Below are 24,398 nucleotides of genomic sequence, written 5' to 3'. Positions count from 1 at the left end.
CAGTCTAGCCTGTTCTTGTGCTTCCCTCATCGCAGAATGTTCCCACATCAAGTTAATTCTGACATAATCTCTGGGCAAACCTGTTCTCAACTCAGGAGGCAGCTCCTTAGAGAAAACTTTCCAGGACTTATTAATACATTGGTTCCTTTCATGGGCTGATGTATCCTTATAATTTGCATTTTAATGTTGATGTTTTTATTACATGTGTAGTTATTATTTTCATACCACAAGAATTCTCTATAAGTTCTATTTACTGCTAGTGCTAGAACACTGCCTTTAAGAGAACAGGCAATCAATAAAATATTTACTGGAGAAGTAAAAAAATGAAAATAAAAAATTGCTGAAATTGAGGGATGAAACAGGGTAGAATAAACTAATGAGTGTTCACATTTGCTTCACGATAGCATCCCTGGATACAGAGCATCTCAACATGTAATGGGAACATGGTCTACCTGAGTTTATTCAATACATATTTATATATTTTGGAAATCATAGGGTACTACACAGGTGCAATAGACTGTCTTTTATTTCTCACTGTCAAAACAGTTGGCATACTTTTTCCCCAAGTTTAAGATACTGTGCACGTAATATATTTTATTTAAACGTAGAATCATCCTATATGAATGTGTTGCTTCTTTTCTCTTAGTGATATGTTAGTCTCCATTGTTGGTGAGAATACCTTTGAACTCTTTAAAGTGCTAAATACATTCTACTGCATGAATGATAGTAATTTAACTACCTTTTCATCCATTGGCTCGTCAGTTTAGCAGTGAATAGTTAATATTTGCGGGAGCCACAAGGCCTTGCAGGTAAATCAGGTAGCACGAGGGTTTTCAGGGGATGGGGAAAGGAAGGAGGTAACTTTTTCTAGGGATCTGGAGAACATTTACTCATTGGTGGGTGGTAGGCCCTGGAAGAGTGTCTGTCAAACTAGGACACTCCGTGGCTCAGGTGTGTGCCCTGGCACGCGTGCCTGACCTTCAAATACTAACCCCTCCTCCCCGCGAGGTTAGCAACCCAGGAAGCTTAAGCTATGACTGGTGTTCGCCGCCACGCGCCGCCACGTGCCGTCGCAGGCCCGCCCCCTGCTGCTCCCGGCCACGCCCCTCACACGCGGCTTTCTAGACCCTGCTCGCGGCCCCGCTCTCAGGGGACCGCCGCTACTGCTGTCCGCCCTCCGGTGCATCCACGCCCCCAGTCGCGGGGCCACGCCCCCGTAATCCGGGCCCCCGGGGCTGCCCCGCCCCCAGGCCGCTCGCCGGCGCGGAGGCGGGGCCCTGCGCGATGACGTGGGCGGGCGTGCGCGCTGACGGACCGCGTCTCTGTTAGTCAGCGGAGCGGCCGAGGCCGGACGTTGCGGCCGAAACGCGGAGCCGCGAGCAGGATTAAGTAGCGGCCGCGGCCACCGCGGGACGGCGCCGCTCTCCGCTACGGGCTTCCAGGTCTCCGTTGGCTGCACTGCCGGGTGAGTGCGCGGGCGCCGCGGCTCGGGCGGCCGCCGCCTTTCCCCGGCCGTGACCCCCTCCCGGGAACGCGCGCGGGGCGGGGGTGGCGCGGGAACAATAGCGCGGGCGGCGGGGGCAGCGGGGGGCGTGGTCCACTCCAGGCGACCTGGCTTCACCGCTGCGGCCGGCTTCAACGTCGCGCGGGGGGAATGGAGCGGGAGGGCGGCAAGTTCCGAGGTGTTCCCGCGGAGGTCGGGCCGACGCGACCGTGCATACGTCTCCCGCACCCACGGGGAGCGTGTTTTGACTGTGGGCGGTTTCTTTGTGCGGACGTGAGTGCCGCGACGCCCAGAAGAGCCGGGTGGCCGCTAGTGCGCCGGCCTGCGGACCGCGCCTTGAGAGGGGCGCCTGGCGCTGACCTTTTGACTTTCCCCTGCCGCTGTCTTTGTCTTGCGCTTGGGTTCCCAGTCCAGACAAGGTAGAACCAAGTCCATTTTAAAGAACCATAAGGGACGCTTCACATTGTCATATCCGAAAGTTTCCCATCCCACCGAGAATTTAATAACGTGTTGACTGCACGAGGTTCGGTAGTTGCTATTTTTACTTTTGAAATTAAGTGGTCTTTTCAGTAGTAGAATTCGGGTCTGTCGGCCTATTGTGTTTTGAGATCAGCATCCACCAAGTACCTCTTAGTCAGTTAGAACATGTTTATTTCATTCATTGATTTGGCAACTGTTAGTACTGTACCCAGGTGGAGATGTGAGGGCCAAGAGAAAGACCCCTAAGAATTAGGGTATTTTGGAACAGAATAGATGTGTCTTTAAATGAGACGATTATATAAGGGATGTATGTTAAGTAAGGTATTTGACTCATTTTCCTGGAGCTTCCAAGGATAATGGTATGTTAGGAAGAATATCTAGATTTGGCTTAAATATACCATTTTTATTTTTCACCCCCCCCAATCCCCGCCTTGTCAATTTTCTTGTTATTGGTAGTGGTGACTTGAGTCTTCTTACTGAGGCTGTTAAACCTGGGAGATTTATTGTTGTGTCTGACGAAAGCAGGCAGTCAAAATGGCACTTAGAGGCCTATCTTGCATCATTTCTCCATCACCTAGCATGGAAGTCATACACATTGGGTTGATTCAAAGACTTTTATAGACAAAATTTTAGAATTAAGCCTTAAGTTCTCCGCGAAGTTTCAGAAGTGTCACATATCACTCTGTTGGCTAGACGGTAAATTAATAGAAGACACTACCTGTTAAGACCACCAGAGGGTTTGGAGTCACTTTTCACTCCCAGCCATTAACCACCACTGATATTTTTTTCTATATAGTTGATAAAGTAGAGGATTGTGACTTGTGTGTCCGTATATTTATATATAAAAGTTGAGACTCCATACTTAAAAGTCAGAGGTGCTCCAAAATCTCCAAATGAAACACAGTCTCTTGTAAATAAAGGGCATTTACTTGGTACTTTGTCGTCAAAGTTAAGAACTTTGTCGACCTCCAGTATTTATGTAAGTGCTTTCTCCAGTCGTATGTATGCATACACTCAGACACAATGATGTTTCTTTAGGAATCCACCATGATTGCATTTCTCTCATAAAAAACTATGGTTATGGGTGTGTTTGCAAGATTTTTTGGGGGGCACACAGGAGCATGTAGAAGCCTAAGAACAACTATGTGGGCTTGGTTCTCTTCCAACTTTATGTGGGTTCTAGACATGAAACTCAGCTTCCCGGGTTTCCAAGGCAAGTTTCTTTACTTGATGAGTTGTATTTATCCTTTTGTGACTGTCATGTCGAAAGGTTTTTGATGATTGAGGTTGAAAAGTACAACAGCCTATGTAAATGTATTTTCCAAATATTTCTAGTAGTTTAGAGTTGATTAATTTTTTTAGAAATTACTAGAAAGGTTAAGTTTTAATTTGTATTTATTCAACTCACAAAGCATAGGGGTTTAAAACTCCCAATTTTGGTGCATTTCCACTATTCAAAAATATTTCTTTTCAGTATGAAAGTAGTTCAGATGAATTTATTTACTGGTAAGATAGGAATGAAAAAATAAAATGACTTTATTACTATGAGATACGGGTCTTCAGGCACCAAACTTTTATTGCTTTACCTAGTTAAATATATTGGGCTCTGGATGGACTCCAGAATTAAGAAATTATTTGAGTGGTTCAGACTCTGCATAGATTCAGTTAGGTTGTTTGCTAAATTCTGTTGTTTAAACAGCTGTCTTCGGTATTTAATTCACATAACAGAGTTGCCCTTATAGAGTACACTTTTTAGTGGTTTACTTTATGACATGCATTCATCACTATTATAGTATTCTAGATCATTGTTGTGCACAGAAAACCTCCCTTAAACAAAATCTGTCTATTGTTTGAAAGGAAGAGGGTATGAAAGGAAGGAGAACATGTTCCCTTAATGAGTTTGTCATGACAGACTAGGAATCTACCATGCTTCCTGCTCCTTTCTATCCTGAGAGAAATTACCTGGAAAGGAAATCAGTGTAAGAGTAAATTGAGGCACAAATGGTGATGCATGCCTGCAATCCCAGGATTTGGGAGGCTAAGGCAAGATGAGTTCAAGACCATTGTGGGCCCCAAGCTAAAGAATAAATTCTTTCATTCTCAGTGAATACCGTTAGAATCATAATTATTTGTTCTATGACTGGTCTTATAGGAATGGGCTGAAGATACTACTAGATGGCGGTGAAACAGTAGTTTGTCATTAATAACTAGCCATAACGGGGTTGGGGATTTGGCTCAGTGGTAGAGTGCTTGCCTAGCATGCGCAAGGCCCTGGGTTCGGTCCCCAGCTCCGAAAAAAAGAAAAAAAAAATAACTAGCCATAAACCATCCCACTGGTATTGAGGGGTTGCTGGATAGGAGCCAGCCTTGAGTTGCTTTGCTTTGCCTGCCATTTGACAAATTTGAGTCATCTCCATACTTGAGATGCTTTACCTCAGATGTAGAAGTATGTCTGACTTAGGTGTCAGTTCTCTAGAAGACTGCTCAAGTCAGTGGTATGGATAGTAGCATTTCCAACTCATGTAGGACAAAGAAGCCATAACCCTAGAGCTTTACACATGAATCACTTGCTCTTTGAACTGTGATGCTTGTTGTCTCAGTCCTGATCACCACCTGAGCATCCAGGAGCTGTGCATTCCTACCCTAATGCAGCTCTGGTTATAGAAAAGAGGCAGGATTCAGAGTTTACTAACAAGTGACAGGAGCACAGACGTGAGTCATCCTGTCATTCAGAGCAGTAGGCTGGCCTAAGACAGTCCAGGAACCTGTTTCCTTGTAGTTTGTCATCATAAGTGTGGAGTCTGGCCTGCAAACTGTTGGAGTCGATGAGTGACTGGAAAACTCCAAGCAAGAGAAGTACAAATCAGGTCTCCAGTATCAGACTTAGGTGACAGTTTTTGATAAGCACTAGTGTTTTTGATGGCAAATTCTATTTGCTTACCTCTTGATGAAATACTCTGCCAAGACTGTGGAAAATGGGGAAATAGAGAATTCATTATCCCAAGAAGCGTATGGGTTTAAGGCATGGTTACACAGTGAATTATGCTCCTTTAAAGGACGAGAAAAGCCTCCTCCTACCAAATCCTGCTGCAAATCTCTGAACAGTTTGGTTTGTGTGTATGTGTGTATACATGAGAGCTTTGAGAAAATTTGTGCCATTTTCTGTATGCTGTGAGTTATATCACAGAACAAATATCTTTGTCTCCTGTTACATCTTCAGAAATTTCAGGTTTGGTTAAAATTTGCCAATTTTTTAAAAAGTTTAGGAACCAAAATATAGGAAATGGCTAGCGTGTCTTCAGGGTCATCTCTGAGTCCCACTCCATATTCCACATGTAACTAATTCTGTGACATAGCTAGTTCAGATTATATAGCATGTCTAAGCCAGCCTTACTAGCCCTCAGTTGAGAGGGCTAATATCATACACCGCATGGTGTCCTGCAGTGAAGTTAGGCACTGCGCGAGACTGCTGTGCTTCTTGGTGGTAGATAAGCACTCAGGAAGCTTTAGAGTTTTCAGCTAAACAAATTTTTTCCCCGTTTTAAATGATTGCAAAATGACCAGTGGATTTTTAATCATGTTGATGCATAGTACATATTCAGATTCTCCAGGATATGCCAGTTGTTTCTGTCTACATCTCTGGTGGATTTGTTAAAGTTTGAAAATCTCAACTAATCTGAGTTGACCGAGATCATTTGTGTTAACATTCGGACCAGTAATCCTCTCTGACTTCAAATTTGGAAACATTCCAAAACAAGTAATGATCTGTGATACAATGCCACCACTCTACCTCACGTGCCCTCTTTTAAAGCCATTTCCCATAAAACAATATTCCCTATGCTTTCTAGGTTTGTTTTGGCAGGTATCTGAGAAGTAGGAATCCAGGAGCGAAGAGTAATTCTAGTCCTGTAACACGATTGAAGAAAAATGGAATGTTGTCTCATCTTTTATGTTTCATCTTCCTGAGGCCTGTGACTTGAAGAAAGCAAATTTATAGAGACCTGGTAACTACAGCAGCTCCTTCACGTTATTAGGGCTCTCTGCAGTTTCTGGGGATATAATAAATGGTAGATGGAATTTCTTGTTCCTTCTTGGGCATAGCAAGTATGAAGACACTGATGTTATAGAAGACAGATTCACTGAGAACCTATTCTATGCCACTTTAGGAAGTAAGTGGTTTGGAAGCCTGACACACACTGAAGGAAAGTCGATCTCTATTCTGTAGTCTGAGTCTCACTTCAGAGGAAATAATGTTGGTCTTTTCCTTAGGAAGTTCTTTTGCCTAAGAACTAAGAGATAGTTGGAAACGTCCCAACTTTGACCTGGCTTAGCCTACCTTTAAAATATTGCTTGCTTTATAAAGAGCAGAAAGCAAGCAAAGTATCTTTTCTAAATTTGGTTAACAGTTGAAAGTGTACAGAAGAATGAAAATCACATAAGGCAAACTTACTGAAGTTGTTTCAAACGAGTATTGAAATAAGTTTATGGAAAGTATGAAAAGTGAATGGTAGAGAAGACATTGCTTATACTTGAGTTCTCCAACTTGTATTTAGGCTGTGAAGGTAAGGCTTGATCTGTGCTCAGAGCACTTTTAAAAAGTAAGTGTTTCTCCAGTACTAGGAAGCTTTCTGATGCCCAGAGGACCCAGCCTGCCAGCCGCCATGATGCTAAGGACACCTCCACATACCTGCCCTGCTTGGGAGGGAGCTTTAAAAGACTCTAAATTTCCTGAAGGCTGTTAGTGAGGTAGGAACTCCCTATTCCTGAACTCTTGAGAGGATGGGTCTCTTACTCAGAAGTTGTTTGAGTCAACTGAAGGTGATATTGATAGGGAAAAGGCTGTTGCTGCAAAGACTAGAGAAAGGGTCACTCTGCAGCCAAAACAAAACTCAAAGCAGTATGGCTTTGAGGATTTATTTACATTTCATTTATATTCTGACAGAGAAGTACACCAACTTTAATTAGCGTTTCAAAGACTTAAAAAGTGACACACAGTTAATCTTCTCACTGTGCTAGCAACCCCCTAGGAAACAGTGCTCCTGTGGATCCTTCCAAAAATAGGTGATTCGTGTATGAGTAAATGTAGCTTTCCCTTATTTGAAACCTTGGTCTGACTGTATTTCAGAATTAGGGCTTCTTCTGTAAGATGAATTTCAGAAAGATGATAAATGTATCTACCATTTTGTGCAAATCCTGATAGGAGGTGTATCCAACCTTTTGACAGTGACAAGCCCTTGTATAGGCTCACATTTGAGAACCGCATAGTGTAGTTATCCTCCAAAAAGCAACAACTTCGGCAGCGGCAGCAGCAGCACCACCACCACCCCCCTTCCTCCTCCCCTCTTCCTCTTCCTCTCCCTCCTCAGTGTTTAGGAAGGCTCACTGTTGGGTGTTGAGCCACCTTCATACACCTTAGTTAGTGTGAGCTCAGAGGTCGCAGGTTGAGCATACCTGCATGTAATCGAACATTAATAAGCATAGATACTACAATAGTTGGCACGAGTAAAGATTACATCTCTTGCCAGTCCTTGTCAGATTTTGTCACCATGGAGGGCACACTTATTTTAAGAAACCTTTCACCTTTATTTTCATGGAGTCTGGTCTTTCTACAAAAGGGACCATACTGAATATCCATTGTCCTTTTCCCTTTGTGTCTATGTTGCAGATTTGCTGTTCTTTGCAGGTTTTTTCTTAATAGAGCTTTATCTCATATCACTGTGTAAATAACATTTTTAGGTAACATTGTGATATTCCATTGTTCTCTATTTGGCCTCCTATAATAAAATGCCATACACAGGGTAGATGAAACAACAGAAATACATTTCTCACAAGGACCAATTGGTTTCCTAGGTGAGGGCCCTCTTTTTCTCCCTGCATTCTCACATGGACTGAGAGTGCTTCGGTCTCTTTTCTTGGGACATTAATTCATCCTATGAGCTCATCTAACATTCGTACTTTCCAATGGTTGCATCTCCAAACTCTGTCATTGTAGAGATTATGACTTTGTTACATGCATTTGACATCAAGTGCTTGATTTCATCACGATAGTGTGCCATTTGCCCAGGTGTGTTGGCACATGCTTTAATTCTGATGCTCTGAGTTTGAGGTCAGCCTGGCCTACACAGTGATTCTAGGGCTACATATTGAGACCATCCTTAAAAAAGGAAGGAGAGATATTAAATGTATTTGCTCTTTTTGATGTGCAGTTAGGTTGCTTTGGCCAAGTAGATTCTCTTGTGCACATAGAACTTTAGATTATGTAAAGGTAGGATATCTCATAAGATAAACTTGTAGGGTGAAGCAGCTGGCTCGGAGTGTTTGTGCACATGTAGTTTTGATACTTGTAACTAAAGTTGTCCAATTTCCATTGCTCCAGCACTGGGTAAGGATAACTGCTTTTTTTCTTCATTGCCCTTAGTGAGATTAAGAATCATGGAAGGGAATATTTGTATTTTCTTCCTTAGGAACTAACCCTATCCTTGATTTGTTACTCATTTTCTTCGATTTGCAAAATTTACTTTTTTCCCTAGGGAAAGAGATATAGAGACATACATAAAAGTTAAAATCAATTGTGAGCCACCATGTGACTGCTGGGAACCAAAAGGGTTTTCTGGAAGAACAGTAAGTGCTCCTTACTGCTTAGCCATCTCCAGCCCTATTTTTTTTCTAATTTTTGTTTAAAATTTTTTGCTGTTTTTCTTTTTCTCTTTTTAAACATTTTTTTTACTTTTTATTAATTCTTTGTGAATTTCACAGTCCCACTCATCATGTCCCTTCATATCCACCCTGCAACCCCCCCCCCAAAAGAAAAAAGATAAAAATAAAACAGCAACAAAACAAAACAAAACCATCTTGCTGTGGAAGCTGCTGTATAACACTGAGTCACACAGTGTGCCCCTTCTGTCCACACATCTTCCCTTGCATATGTTCATTGCAATGGGTCTTTGTTCTGGTGTGAGGCCCCTGGCTTCTAGTACTCTATTATTACTGGATCCTCACTGGAACTCTTAGATAGTCTGTGGTCCTGTGTCTTGGAGATCCTGTAACTTTGGATCTGCAGGACTGGACCTTTCACTCACTTCAGCAGTTCAGCTATGGGATAGATGCTAGAATGGGTCAACTTAGAGCCCTGGATCTGGGCCTACATGGAAGCTGAATTTGGTCAGCCCTCCAACACTCTTCTGAGTTACTATGACTAGCTATCCTGCTTTGCCTAGGCAGATGGTGGGACCAGCTCTCCCTCTCTCATGACCTGGAGAATGGAGGGATGTTTTATCTCACCTGGCTGAATTTCATTGTTTGCTGACATCCCACCATTCCTGGCTCTAAGAGTTGCCAGGCATGATATCAAATGCTTTTAATCCCAGCATTTGGGAAGCAGAGGCAGGTGTGTCTCTGAGTTGAAGGCCAGCCTGGTCTACAAAGTCAGGACAGCCAGTACAACCAGGTCTTGTTCTATAGAGAAACTACATCTTGAACTCCCCCCACACCCCCGCCCCCCATAGACCCTGATGTAATTTACTACTGATGTTGAGTAAGCTAGAAAAAAAAAAAGATAACTCAGGGAAAATGGGATTCTAGAGTATTCAGATGATGTAAATAGTTGGTACTGATACAGGCTTACCATGTACTGTTCCAGTGCTTTTACATTAAGTATCCCATGATGACTTGAGGCATGAGAGCCGATTTTGCAGATGAGGAAATAGTTATAGATTACAGGGAAGTTGTTGATGAACAATTTAAACAAGAAGCTAAATTCAAGTTGATTAAATGGTGTTTTGTTGTTACTGTTTTTTTTTTTTTTTCGGTGTTATGTGTATATAGACAACCTTTAAAAGATGAAAATGTGGGCTGGAGAGATGGCTCAGGGGTTAAGCACACTGACTGCTCTTCCAGAAGTCCTGAGTTCAAATCCCAGCAACCACATGGTGGCTCACAACCCATCTGTAATGAGATCTGATGCACTCTTCTGGTGTGTCTGAAGACAGCCACAGTGTACTGATATATAATAAATAAATAAATAAATTTAAAAAAAAAAAGAGATGAAAATGTGGAGTCCAAAAAGTGAGTGAAAATGGAAATGTTTAGGAAAGAGCATATTTGGTTGTCGTAAGACTGGTGCTTTCCATAGAATAAGCAGATCAGTTTGTGTTCTTCCAAGGAATCTTGGTGTTTGGAAGGTGAATATTTCTGACTCTGATCTCTGTGGCTTTTGATTTTTCAGTGAAGTAGAGCATTCGGGCAAGCAGAAGAGAATGGAAGTGTAGGAAGTTTGAAGCACTGGTTCATTTAAAATTTAAAATGTGGAATTTAAATCTCTTTCAGTCTATCAGTCTGGTTGTGACCTCCCCTACCTCCAATACCACTGATTATAAAAAAATACAAGTAAGGCATTAAGATTTATTTAGGGTGATTTTGCCATGTTTAACACAATTCTTACGGGAATCAGAAACAGTAGGAGAAGAGATGGTTCAGTGGTTAATAGCACTTGTTGCTCTTGGAGAGGACCCAGGTTATATTGAGAGGACTCACAAGTGACTCATACCTGTCTGTAACAACAGTTCTAGGAGATCTGACTTCTCCCAGCATGAAGTAGGCAAATGGTACACCTACATGCAGACAAAATACTGATACACATAATAAATAAATCTAATTAATATTAATTTATTAATTTTTTATGACTGGGTTTTTACCATATGGCCCTGGCTGATCTGGAATCATCCGCTTGTCTGTGCCTCCCTCCTGGGTCCTGTGATTAAAGGCTAGCACCACCTCACTCAGCTAAATAAATTGTTAAAATAAAGCATTTGGAATTATAGACAGATGGGTGGGTAGATAAGACTTCGAAGAATTTCCTAGTGTGAGGGTTGGCAAGTTTGCAGTCTTTGGCATAAGTAGGTAAGAGAAGAAAAACAAGTGGTTTTCAACTATCATAATGATGTGACCCTTTAATACAGTTCCTCATGTTGTGGTGACCTCAAATCATAACATTATTTTCATTGTTACTTCATAACTAATTTTGCTACTGTTGTGAATTGTAAATATCTGCATTTTTAGATGGTCTTGGGTGACCCTTCTAAATGCATATTTTAATTCTCTAAAGGGGTAATGACCCACAGGTTGAGAATCTCTTACGTACTCTTGAGGAAGAATTTCATCTTCAGACAGTTGGAAGCCTGACCACATTATCAAGAATAATTTCTTGTGCTTAAAGTCTTTTGACTACAGCTATTAACATCTGTAAAATATCTCCTTAATAGCTCCTAGATATGTGTTCAGTTGAATAACATGGTAGAGCAACATAGCAAAGGTGAACCAAAACTGATTATCACACCAGCTTAGTACAAGAGAAGAAATAAGGAAATAGGCTTTTTAAAAAGGTGTGCTGAGAGTAGTAACAGAGCATCATGGAGTCTGACATGGATGAAGAGGTTAAGGCAACTTGTGCATAACAGAAGTCTAGCATAGAGATGCTGGAATTTTCTATTAGTATTTGGGATGGGGGAGATCGCACTAGTGCAGTGGTTCTCCCTTTGGGGGTTGCATATCAAATATTTATTTAGGACTCCTAACAGTAGCAAAATTAAAGTTATAAAGTAGCATTGAAATAGTTTTATAGTTGGGGGTCACCACAACATGAAGAACTGTTATAAGGCCTTAATTAAATTAAAGAAGATTGAGAATCATTGCACTAGGGTATCAGTTACTGGCATCAGTAATGCCCAGGGTGATTCTGGATGTGGGATAGTGAGATGGGAGAAAAAGATAAACATCTGTGGAATCAGGAAGATACTAAATTGAAGAGAGCGGGGCTGGGAGTATAACAGTGTTAGAAGCTTGCCTAGCAAGTGCAAAGCCCTAAATTGTGTCTGTGTGTGTGTGTGTGTGTGTGTGTGTGTGTGTGTGTGTGTGTGTGTGTGTGTGTGTACATAGAAGGGTTAGCTTGGATATGTGAAGTCAGCAAGCCATGATGGGAATAAAGATGTATACCATTGTTGCTGTAAATATTATTTGGGGGTTTCTACCTTACCTTGGATCATTTTGTTCCAAATAAAAGACACAAAATCTTAATATTTATAATGAACCTTAACACTTGCCATGTTCCGCCTAGGCCACTCTTACTTACTCCAACTGGCTGGCTCTAATGGCCATACGCTGATGATCTAACTACCCCATGGTGACTTTTCCTTCTTCCTCCTCTTTTCGTGGTTTCTGCCTAAGACCCTAGGCCCCGTGTCTTAGTTAGGGTTTCCATCGATATGAAGAGACCATGGCTGAGGCAACTCTTTTTTTTTTAAATTTACATTTCAAATGCCTCCTCCTAGAGTCCCCCTTTCCCCTCTCCCTTTCGCCTCTAAGAGGATGCTTCCCCCACTCACTCATCCACTCCTACCTCTAGCATCCCTCCTCTCTGTGGGGGAAGGGGGAGGGTCAAACCTCTACGGGAACAAGCACATCCCCCTCCCACTGAGGCCAGACAAGGCAGTCCTCAGCTACATATGTAGCAGGGACCACGGACCAGCCTGTGTATGCTCTTTGGTTGATGGCTTAGTCTCTGGGAGCTCTGAGGGGTCTGGTTAGTTGATAACTGTTGTTCTTCCTATGGGCTTGCAATCCCCTTCAGCTCCTACAGTCTTTCCTCTAACTCCTCTATAGGAGTCTCTGAGATCAGTTCAATAGTTGGATATAAGTATCTGCACCTGTCTCCGTCAGGTGCTGGTAGAACCTCTCAGGACAGCAGTTCTAGGCTCCTATCTCTAAGCACAACATGGCATCAGCAATAGTGTCAGGGTTTGGTGCCTGTGCATGGGAAGGATCCCAAGTTGGGGTGGTCTCTGGATGGTCTTTCCTTCAGTCCCTGCTCCATTGTTGTCTGTGCATTTCCTTTAGACAGAAACAATTCTGAGTCAAACATTTTGAGGTGGGTGAGTGGCCCCATTTCTCAACTGGGGGCCAAGGCAACTCTTACAAATGTTTAATTGGGGCTGGCTTACAATTTCAGAAGTTTAGTCCATTGTCATCAGCAACAGGAATCATGGCAGTATGCAGGCAGACATAGGGGCTGAGAGTTCTACATCTTGATTCAAAGGCAACCAGAGAGACTGGCATCTGCAGGCAGCTAGGAGGAAGCTCTCTTCTGCACTAGGTGGAGCCTGAGCATAGGAGACCTCCAAAACCCACCCCTACAATGACAACACACTTCCTCCAACAAGGCCACACCTACTGTCTAACAGTGCTACTTACTATGGGCCAAGCATAGTCAAACCACCACAACCAGAAACTTTGTGTCTCCTCACTACTGCCCAGCCTAGGCTGTAGGCATCTTTATTAACCATTCTGGGAGAACTTGGAGGGCAAGGTTTACACAACAAAAGCTGGTATACATGAAGATTTCCTCATCTTGGAGCATCCAGATCTTGGGATACAGAATTTAGCATTTGAATATATAGTATCAGCACCAGACCAACCCACTATATACATATTTCATGAGCAGTTTGCTTAACATTACAGAGGTTAAAGGAAGGCAGGAAAATACCGTAGTTGTAGTATGTAAGTGTGCTTATTACAAATTAGGAATTTTGGACAAGGGAAAAAGAAATGGGTAAAATAAAGGATTTATAGAGCACCTTTACAGTGTGAATACAAGAAGTAAAGTAGAACTGGCATAGCAGGCATGTGAGATGTGATGGATCAGTTCTCATGAAGGGAGTGCTATGGGACTCTCTGGCAGTGGTGGGTCTTTTCTTTTCTTTCTTTCTTTCTTTGTTTCTTTCTTTTTGTTGTTGTTTTTTCTTTGTTTTCAGAAGGGAGATAGATAGGGTCTCGCTATATAACCGGCTGCTTGTTCTAGCCTTGCTAGAGGCTGGGGTATTTTAGAGCTAGGCCTCGGCTTCTAGAAGACTGCTTTGCTTTGTTGTCTTTGCTCTTGGAGTCTGACCTAACACAAGGCCATGGGTAGTTCATTTCTCCATGCCTGACCTCTGTTGGCCTTTGGCTGCAGTGTCTAATCCTCCCTAACTTGGTTGAGAGTTCATCTTAGCCACCTTGGAGGAATTGGTAGAGAACCTGAAAAACAGCATGGTTCTGGTACCAGACTTCCTACTTTACTGGATTGTGGGTTTTTACGAGTGAAGGCACTCAGATGCCTTCAGTTTTGTTTTGCTTTTCCAAATTTTCCTAGGAGGTAGGGGAGAGACACAGAGACAGAGACAGAGACAGAGAGAGAGAGAGTGTGTGTGTGTGTCTGTGTCTGTCTGTCTGTCTGTCCGTCCAGTTTTTCTAGTTTATCCCAGTGAGACAGTTAATAGGGGTTACCTAGTTCACAACTGTGAGGAAAGTGATTTGTTAGGCTGATGATGTAGTGAAATAGTGAAATTCCTCCTTGGGCATTTTAGTGTATATGGTTTAGTTCTTCCTTGAGGTGACATATGGAGGACTAGTTGCTGTGCATTGTCACGTAGTAGAAAAGAAAAATATGATAAATTTTAAGAGGTTGCAGAGAAAAATTAATTTTGCAGTTTGTGATAAAGCTAGGATAATACTTCATGTGAGTGAGAGAAACAGCCACATACAAAACACCTGGCATAATTGGTGGCAAGCTGTTACAAAGGCTTTAGAATCCTACTCATTGTAAAGGAGGCACTGAGAAATCACACTGAGTGAAATTTTTAAAATTTCCACAGAGAAACCTTAAATGACCTCCGAGTTAGTAAATTGGAGTCAACCTCAGGGCTGAGTTTCTAACTGCCTTGTCATTTCCATGTCCACAGCACATCTATTAGTGTGATAAAGGATTGCAGAAAAATGTAATTCTGTAGCAGCCATGAGATGCAAGAGTGACAATTTGTTTTAGTGTATATTACTGTCCTAATATATGTATATAACTGATTTTAGGTCTTTATGAGCTGATTTATGTCCTTCATTAATCTGTTTACATTCTTCTGAATTTCAGAATCATGAGTTTATCATCACCCTTCTGATTGTATTTGAAGAGGAAAAGTAGCATTTCTTAAGAAATGAATTATTGAAGTGTTCTGTTTTCGATGATTTTCTCAGCAATCTTTGGTGAAACCTTTGGAAGATGAGAGTGGTTTCTTTAGTTGGGTACCTTGTGGCCTCTTCTCTCAGAGTTAATGTGGTGTGTGTGTCCTAAGAGCTGGTCAAGAGCAGTGTTCTTTGTTGCATACCGATTGGTTGATTGCCTGCTCTCCTTTCAGTTTTGGTTCCTTATTAACTGATCTCCTTAAATGACTCCCAACTTCTTTTAGAATACTTATATATACAAACAAGTGGAAAGAGTCTTATAGGAACACCAGTTAACATTTCATTTCCCTCCTAAGTGACTTAAATTTTTTAATTTTCTATTTGAAGTGGTCTTACTGCAAAGCTTTGACTAGCCCAGTACTTGATTTATAGACCAGGTTAGATTCTCTTGCCTCTGCCTCTCAAATGCTGGGATTATAGGAATGTGCCACCAGGTCTGGTTTATTTCTCCAAATGTCAATTTGCTACAGCCAGATGCTTTAGGACTCTTATGAAGGTGTTTCCATACTGATACTGGGAAGGCAGGCTACAATCAGTCAGAGTCCTGTTCCACCATCTTGTTTTCTTGACTTTTGCCTGCTAAAGTCTCCATAGTTGGTGTCTCCAGCCAGGCGTCATACTGTTAGCCCACTAAGGTGGTCCTTACCTCTGATTTTTCTTCTCATAATGCTGGGTCCTTGAACACACTAGACCAATTGTCTGGTAATTTATTCTCTGGATTTAGCTGGTTCTTTCCTTACACTGGTTAACTTGTGTCTTTAGAGACTGCTCCTAAAAACAGAAACTTGGCATTACAGACTGCTATGTGTTTAGGGTTTTCAGCTTTGATAACATTGTGTGCCTTATATGTTAGACAAGGCTTCAGGTCATGCCTTAAACTATTGTCATGTATTACCAAGAGGGTATTTCAGCGGAGGTATTACAAAGATAAGAACTGTCTCATGCTCTTAGTAACTGATCAGTGCTGTGACATTGAGCTTCCCTATATCTTGTTTCCCAGTGGCATTTACCTGCTATTTTTAGCATTCATTGATTAGCTTTGGTTGAACCCATTATTTCATTTGCCCCTGCAGAGAAGTGTATTTTTCTAACGATCTTTTTGAGTCTATTAACCAGCTTTCCATTCTGTTCAAAGACTCTCCGGAGCCTGGTGCAATAGTGCACACACCTGTAATTTCAGCATTTGGAGTTTGGGATGTGTGGTGGTTTGAATATTCTTGACCCAGGGAGCGGCACTGTTTGGAGAAGTGACCTTGTTGGAAGAAGTGTGTTACTGTGGGCCAATCTTCTAATGGTCTTCAGATGAAGATGTAGAGAGAGCTCTCAGCTCCTCCAGCACCATGCCTGCCTGGATGTTGCCTTGCTTCTTGCCTTGATGATAATAGACTGAAACTCAGAACCTGTAAGCCAGCCCCAATTAAATGTCCTTTTTAAGAGTTCTTGGTCATAGCGTCTCTTCACACATAGCCAGACCCTGTTCCCCCAAGAATATTTTTTTAAAGAAAATACACCGTTGTTGTCTTCAGACACACCAGAAGAGGGCATCAGATCACATTGCAGATGGTTATGAGCCACCATGTAGTTGTTGAAAATTGAACTGAGGACTTCTGGAAGAGCACTCAGTGCTCTTAACCTCTGAGCCATCTCTCTACTAGACAAAAGAACCAGTAAGGTTGAAGCTGGTTCAGACCCCAGCTTGTCTCATAATTGAGAATGGTAGATGTGGAATTAGCTCCTGACCAGTCTCTATTTGTCCTCAAACACATGACCATGATGCCCTGTTAAGAGGACCATGACAACCAGTCATAAAGGACAACACCTGAAGCCCCTCTGTAGAGGGCCGCAATAACATTCGCCACCACAAGATGGCGCTGGCTTCCACTGCGCCCCACGTGGTAGGCTGAGATAGTTTCGCCATTACAAGATGGCGCTGGCCTCTGCCGCGCCAGCCAACTTCCTTTCAGGAAGTTAACTGTGTGCGCATGTGTAAGAGTGCCTTCGTGCCAGGTCTTTGCCCACTCCGGGGCGTGCCTAATGAGATCATGGGTAAGCAACCAATCAGGTGTGGATGCGCTGCGCTAGGGTGTATATAAGCCGCGCCATGCTGGTGCCCCGCCGCTCTCTATTATTAATAAATAATAAGCATTTTGGCTACAGAAGGATTCGTGTGTTCCCGCGTATTCTTGCTGGCGAGGTCGCGCGGGACACCCCTCCCCATGCAAATAAAGCATCCCTGACATTTGAGACTGAGCCAGTGGGAAGCATCTACCCCTGGATCCTACCCTACCTCCAGAAATATTTATAAGATCCCTATCCATAAGGAATAAAATATATACGGAAGAGGTGACTTATGTAACCTGTCCTTAGAGTCAGAGAGCTGTTTTAAAGATGTCTATCCTCTTAGTTTCTGACTGTTTTTATTATGAATGGCTGTTAGAGTTTGTCTGGTGCCTTTTGCACAGCCATTGCTGGGAATCACATGATTTTTCTACCTGTTGATGTGCATCTCTCAGTAGATATTAGGACCAGCTTTGTATATCTGAGATAAATCCTACCTGGTCCTAATGGATAATTCCTTTTTATACTTTGTTGAAATTCATCTAATATTTGTTGAGGATTTTTGCATTGTGTTCATGCAATGTATTGGTCTGTGGTTTTCCTTTCATCTTTGTCTGGCTTTGGAGTAATACTTTCCGTTAGAGTGAGTTAGGACTTGGGCCTTCTGCCTTTTTGAGATTATAAAGGGCTAGAGGACTGGAGAGATGAGTCACTGATTAATTAGAACATAAACCACTTACAAGTTTCTAGCACCCACATGTATCTCACAGTGTCCTGTTCACTTAGGTTCCAGATCTAACACCAGCTAGCACTAGGCATGCATGTGGTGTACATCCATATCCGCAGGCACTCACACATGCATGCATGTGGTGTACATCCATACCCGCAGGCACTCACACATGCATGCATGTGGTGTACATCCATATGCGCAGGCACTCACATATGCATACAATAAAAAGAGAAAGAAAACATTCCTTTCCTTAAGTGCTTACCAAAATTCACTAGTGAACTTACTGAGGCCTTCTGCTCAAGAAGGTACTAACTGCTGGTTACATTGATAGACACAGCTCTATCAGATGCCTGATTCCTTTTCTTTTGTGTATATGTTTCTGTTTAGGTTATGTTTATAAAAAGAACTTAGATGGGTTCTTCACAGAATTGTCCATTTTCTCAAGTTATCAGGTTGTAGAGTCACAGTAATTCATAGCATTCCTTTGTCATTATAAAAAAAAGAAAGGCAGGGTCTTGCTAGTAGTAATCCAGGCTGTCTTACAACCCTCATCTCAGCCCATGCTGGCCTCAAGCTCATTATTTTCCTGCCTTAGCATCCTGAGTGTTGGGCTACAGTGTGCCATCACGCTTGCCCCTTCATCATACTCCAGTGTCCTCTGAGACAGTAACGATGACCCATCTCGTTTTTATAGTAGCTTGTGTTCAGTGTTCTGCCTCCTTCCCTTTTGTCTGCTTTTCCCTACTTCCTCACTGGTACTGGGAATCAAACCCAGGGCCTCACACATGCTAGGCAAGTGGTCTGCATCCCAGCATTCTTTTTAAATCTTTAGATAGAATCTCCCTAAGTGGACCACCTGACTTTCAACTCACTGTGTAGCTCTTGCAAGTCTTGAAGTTGTGATCCTCCTGCCTCAGCCTCCTTAGTAGCTACAATTATAGGCCTACACCACAAGGCCCAGCTGTTGTTTCTTCCTCCCTAACTACTCCTTTCTACTTTTTCCTTGGCTTAGAGAGGTATCTATATTTTATATTTTCAGATAGAAAATTATATTTTCAGATAAGCTTTTGGGTTTTGTTGACCTCATGTATTCCCGTTTTTTGTTTCATCTCTTTCTACACTGTTTTTCTTACGGTACTTGCTTTAGGTGGTACTATTAATTGTTAGGTAAACGGTTCCATGTTTGGTCAGGAGGAATTTCTAAAGGTGTCTTCTCTGTCGATTTGGTCCAGAGACGTGGCTGTTGGCTGAGTGCTTCCTTGCTTGCTGACAGAGTGTTTACTTGATTTATATCCTTGCCCTAACCTGAAACACTCTTTTTCTTTAGAAAGTTGTTTTCAGACTTATTTTTACATGATTGTCCTTTTTTCCCCTTTAAACATTGAACTGGTTTGCTTGTTGGGATTTGGGCAGTTTATGCTAGAGTGACTAAGACTGTTTCTCATTTCAAAAACAGTATTTTCCTGCTCAGTTTAGGTAAGTTAGTGATCTGTAGTTTAGTAGTTCTCTCATATGTTAGATGAAGAGACAGTTTAATGCCGGATGACTGGACCTTTTTTTAAAAGTTTAATAATTTACTTTGTAATGTTCTGGATTAACTGGTTTGGTGTTTTGGCATCTCTATAATTTGCCACTTTTAAAAGCAATTGAATTTTTAATTAAAAAAAGTATACAAAGCACTTCACAATAGTTGTTTATATATTCTTCCCAACAGATTTTTTGTGCACATACTCTTGTTCCTGCCACCTTAATTTTATAGAGGGGGAAATTAGGGCAGGATGAGATCAGTAATAAGACTATAATTTAATGCACCTTGAGGTGTAACTGAACTTTTGGCTATTTTACTGGGTTCTTTTTCCTACTCCCCTACACTACCCCTATACCTTGCAACCCCCTAACACCACATCAAGAAGGAAGGTTAGAGGGAAAAGGAGGTGTCAATATCATCAGACTACTTCCTGCTGATTAGGGATGTTCTTGGGGGAAGTCCAGTCTTTGTCATCAGGATATCTCCGATCAGCAATCCAGCAAGCAGGGGCAGGGACGGGCATGGGCAGGGGCACGGGCACGGGCAGCCTCTCGGGCTGTTCTCAGGACTCTGGCATTTTTATACCATCTCTTAAGAGTCCCCTGAATTCCAAATGTAACTTAAGTTTAGCTGACAAAATCATGCGTCTGCCATAGCATGAGACAAATCATAGTTAATTGCTGTGGACAATCTGAAACTGCCCTATCATATATCACATCTGGGATTAAAACAAAAACACATTCACATAATATTTCTGTATTTTTAAAGAAGTCAAAATTCTCACCACAGTGAGGCCTGTAATTCTGCATCCTGTTCTTCGTTCTCCTCCTGTTGATTATAGTGTAATAGGTGTTACTCCTATTACCCTGGTTTGATATTGCAGTTTTGAAGTCTTTAATTCAAAGTATCTAGAGCCTTTCATGTAATCCTTTAAAATAGTATTCTCTGCTGCAGTTCTCTTTGGCCAAGAAATAGACATTTTCATGAATAATGCCATTTGTTTGAAGATTGAGACTTTAAAAAGGTATATTAAATCTAGTTAGAGCATACATTTTAAAATATTCTTGTATAGTATAGGTTAAATGGGGCTAAAACACTAATGACAATGTCTGTAACTGGTATTTTTTTTATATAGTCACTGCTAGAATTGGAGGATTTTTATTTTAATAGAGAAAAACATGTTTTGCTTGGTCTTAAATTTTGAGTCAGAATTTAAATTTTGATTTTCTGGTATGTTGATATGGCACTCCTACATCCTCTTTCCTGGCTTATTTCTGTCCTATCCTCTGCCTTCCTAAAGTTACTAGGACCAGATGGTCATTCTCTTATGACACACTGCTTTTGAAAAGATTTTGCTGTTTGTTTTGTTGTTGTTTAAAGACCTCGTCTCATTATGTAGTCCTGATTAGTCTGGAATTCACATTGTAGACCAGACTGGCCTTAAACTCAGGTACCCACCTGCCTCTGCCTCTTGAATGTTGGAGTTAAAGGCGTGCACCATCATGTGTGGCAAGAGCAAGGGTTTTGAAAACTGCTACATTTATGAAACCAGCTATGATGGCTATTCCTGGTTGTCAGCTTGACTACATTTTGAATGAACTACAGTCCAGAAATGGAGGCACACCTGTGATCCAGATCTTGAGGCACAGTGGCCATGAAAGTTTAGACCTAGGTAAGATAGTACATATTTTTAATCCGAGAAGACTGAGGCAGTCTCTGAATGCAAGGCCAACCTGGTACAGATCATGTTCTAAATCCAGATGTGGTGCCACACACCTGTGTGCTGGCCACACTTTCTGCTGGAGCTTACATGAGGACGCTGGAGGGAGGAAGAGTCACCCTTCCCCACCCGCTTGCACTTCTATAGAAGACCAGGGGAAACAACTTGCCTCGTGGGACTGAGCAACTACCAGATTCTTGGACTTCCCATTTACATCTGCCCATTGTTGGGTTAATAATTACAATAAATTCCCTTAATATATAAAGACATTCCATAAGTTCTGTGACTCCACAGAACCCTGACTGATACACCAGCAAAATCTTTGGATTGCTCATCGAATGGATATACATTTTCTGAAATGTCATTGTACACTTAGAAGTTTGAATGTTGTCATTGTCAGTGAATACTGCTATGTGCTTTGAAGCGATAGACTCTTTATTCATTATCAAGAAACTATCTTTCAAGTCACTAGTTTGTGACTCGAGTACTTGAGAGTTGGAAGTAGGATCCTGAGTTCTGTGGAGCTTGAGGTTCATAAAGCCTGAGGCTCTGTCTCACTGAACACTCACAGACCCCACACAGACCTAAATACATAATAATAGTTTTTGTGTCAGTAGCTCTTATAAAACTAATGTTCTGTGAAAAAGTACCTCACAGTTGCTTTTCTAGAATGGCTTATGCTTACAGATAGTGGAAAGAAGTGCTTATATACACTTCCCATATCACAGCACAGATAATCTTATATACTTATATCATATTCTTATATTATACCAGAATTTAACAAATTAATTGCAGTGGAATCTGAACTCATGTAATATTTTTATAGCCTATATTAAAATCAGTGATCTGTGCTTGTTTGCTTGCTTGCTTTTCTTTTGACAAGGTTTTTATATATAGCCCTGGCTGTCTTGGAACTCATTCTATAGACCCATCTGGCCTCAGATTTATAGAGACCAGCCTGCCTCTGCCTCCTGAGTGCTGGGATTAAAGGCAAGTGCCACCACCCAGCAATCTGTGCTGTGTGTAAGTGAGTCTCTGCCTGTTTGACTTTAAAACATCAAGTATTGATCATTTGGGAATACTGCTTCAACAAGGTCTACCTAAATGTCGCCATAGCTTGTTGTAGTTGTCATAGTGTGATCTGAGGAATGGAAGGTCATAGGAAACTGTCAGAACAGGGTGAATAGAGCAAAACACTTTTGATTTGGTTTTCATTACAATCAAACTATATTGGTTGTCAGAACTATGGTTAATACACAGTTTTCTTTGTTCTCTACTTAATGTGCTGCATTCCCTGTGTTCACTCAGCTACAGAACTAGCCCTGTAGTTATTTTCTCCAGCTGCTGTGGTTATCTGCTGGGACCTTATCATACACGATGTTCTCTGACATGTACCAGATCAAGGAGATAGTGGACAGGCTGTGCCTGGAAGTAGAGAGCTAGATGATCGGGTAGGCAGAGGTTAACATAAATGACTTGCTCACTGGTGAAATGCCTCCTCTGTTGAGCCAGAAGGCTATCTAGGAAGCACAGTAATTACCAGATAGCACAGCATATTGTCATGAACTGTCAACTGCAGAAACTTCATTAACAGAAGACTATGTGACGTGAGTCAAAGGCAACCACAGTCACATCAAAGCTGGACTTTGAATACAGACCACAGAGTGTTTGTGGTGGGGTTATGGGAGAAGAGAAGCATACCTTTCTAATTGAAAAGTAAAACCAAACGTATCTGATCCTTTTTGGTTAAAAGACAAAACCACAAATCTTGAGTGTTATAAAAATACAATGCGACGATAGGTGGGGGTATCTAGAGGGCCCATGCCAAGGTGCCCACCTGAGAAATCATATCATTGTATAAGGGAGATTTTGGGGAGTGGAGAGAGGAGTGAGGACCTGGAGAAGGGGCAGAGGCAACAGAGAAAGATACGTTGGAGGAAAAGAGGGAGAGGGACAGAGAGAAAAAAAGGAGGTTGGGGGACGACTGTGGTGGCAAGCAATGCTTTTATATGCCAGATCTACACTTGACAGCAGGTGATGACATAAGCTGTTGCTAGGTCCCTGGGAGGAATCTAGAGGAATTACCTGTAAGCCAGCAGAGGGCATGGTTTCTCTGCTGTACTGTGACCTCATACAGTTTTCTTTAAGGCTAGATTGGAAATGGAAGGATGCTAACACATTTAGCAATTACTTTGTGTCATTTATCTATAATCCACAGGATAACAGGATGTAGGTGACAATGATGTGATCTTGAGTTCTGCATTTATTTTGATTGATTTGTTTTGAGTAGTCATTATTGGTTAAGGAAAAGAATATGACTTGTAGGTTATCTAAAAATGTGTTTCATTCTTTTTTAAAAAAACATTTGTTTATATATGTGCGGGCCTGTTTGTATATGTGCCGTAGGTGGGTATGTGCTCTCAGAGTGCGAAGAGGGCCCTTGCAACTGGAGTTCCAGGTTGGGTATGTGCTCTCAGAGTGCGAAGAAGGCCCTTGCAACTGGAGTTCCAGGTGGTGGGTGTGCCGTGTGCTTGGAACTAAACCTAGTCCTCTGAAGGCTGCAAGGGCTCTTAACTAAGACACTGGGCCATTTTTTTTTAGTCCCAAATTGAAATTTTTAAAAAGTTAATTGCTGACTCCCTTAGTTTTAGTTGGGAAGGAAATCTATGCTAATTCTTTGATCTTCCTTCCTGAATAAATTCTTAATCATGTAATTTGCCTTTTGCCCCCTCCCCGGGGTTTTGTCCTTTGCACATGTAGATTAGTTTTCAGCCAAAGCCTCTGGCGGGTTCCTACTACAGTACTTGTGGTTATTTCTCTGGCCTTTGCACCAGCTTACAGTTTCCGGGTACCTTTCCCTTCCTCTGTCTCTTTAGCTCAGTGAAGCTACCATGTTGTGTGTAATGTGGCCTTTTCTTACAGTGTTCTGGAAGAGTGCCTGCCTTTGTGGCAGGTCAGTTACAGGGAGCTTATTTAATTTGTTTTTCCCTTTTCAAGCTTTGCAAATTTTGTGTCAACATAATACAAGTTAGAGTCATTTTGGAAGAGGAAACTTCATTGAGGAAAATATCCCTCCCAGATTGGCCTATGGTGCATTTTTTTGATTAATAATTGATATGATAATAACTGTTGGTGGTGCCATCCTGGGCTGGTGGTCCTGGGTGCTGTAAGAAGCGGGGCGCCAGGTGTGGTGGTGCACATGCCGCCTCTGATGGGAGGGTCTCTGTGAGTTTGAAGCCAGCCTAGTCTACATAGTGAGTACCAGGACAGCCAGGGCTATCAGAGAGACCTACACACACACACACACACACACACACACACACACGGGGGTGTG

General features: G+C 42.0%; 1 protein-coding gene across 5 annotated transcripts in view; it reads left to right on the top strand.

Moving 5' to 3' along the window:
• The first annotated feature begins 1,324 nt into the window (after positions 1-1,324).
• Positions 1,325-24,398, top strand: part of Mapk8 (mitogen-activated protein kinase 8) — an 82,801-nt gene continuing 59,727 nt past the window's right edge. For 4 of the 5 annotated variants that reach the window (XR_015639282.1, XM_087587384.1, XM_087587385.1 and 1 more), the window contains exon 1: positions 1,325-1,465. The gene's annotated coding sequence lies outside the window, so the exon portion shown is untranslated. 5 annotated transcript variants of the gene reach the window in all.

Source organism: Rattus norvegicus, chromosome 16 (assembly GCF_021556685.1).
Source record: "Rattus norvegicus strain SHRSP/BbbUtx chromosome 16, alternate assembly SHRSP_T2T, whole genome shotgun sequence".
In the NCBI taxonomy this organism is placed as follows: domain Eukaryota; kingdom Metazoa; phylum Chordata; class Mammalia; order Rodentia; family Muridae; genus Rattus; species Rattus norvegicus.
This window is presented reverse-complemented; position numbering and strand designations above follow the sequence as displayed.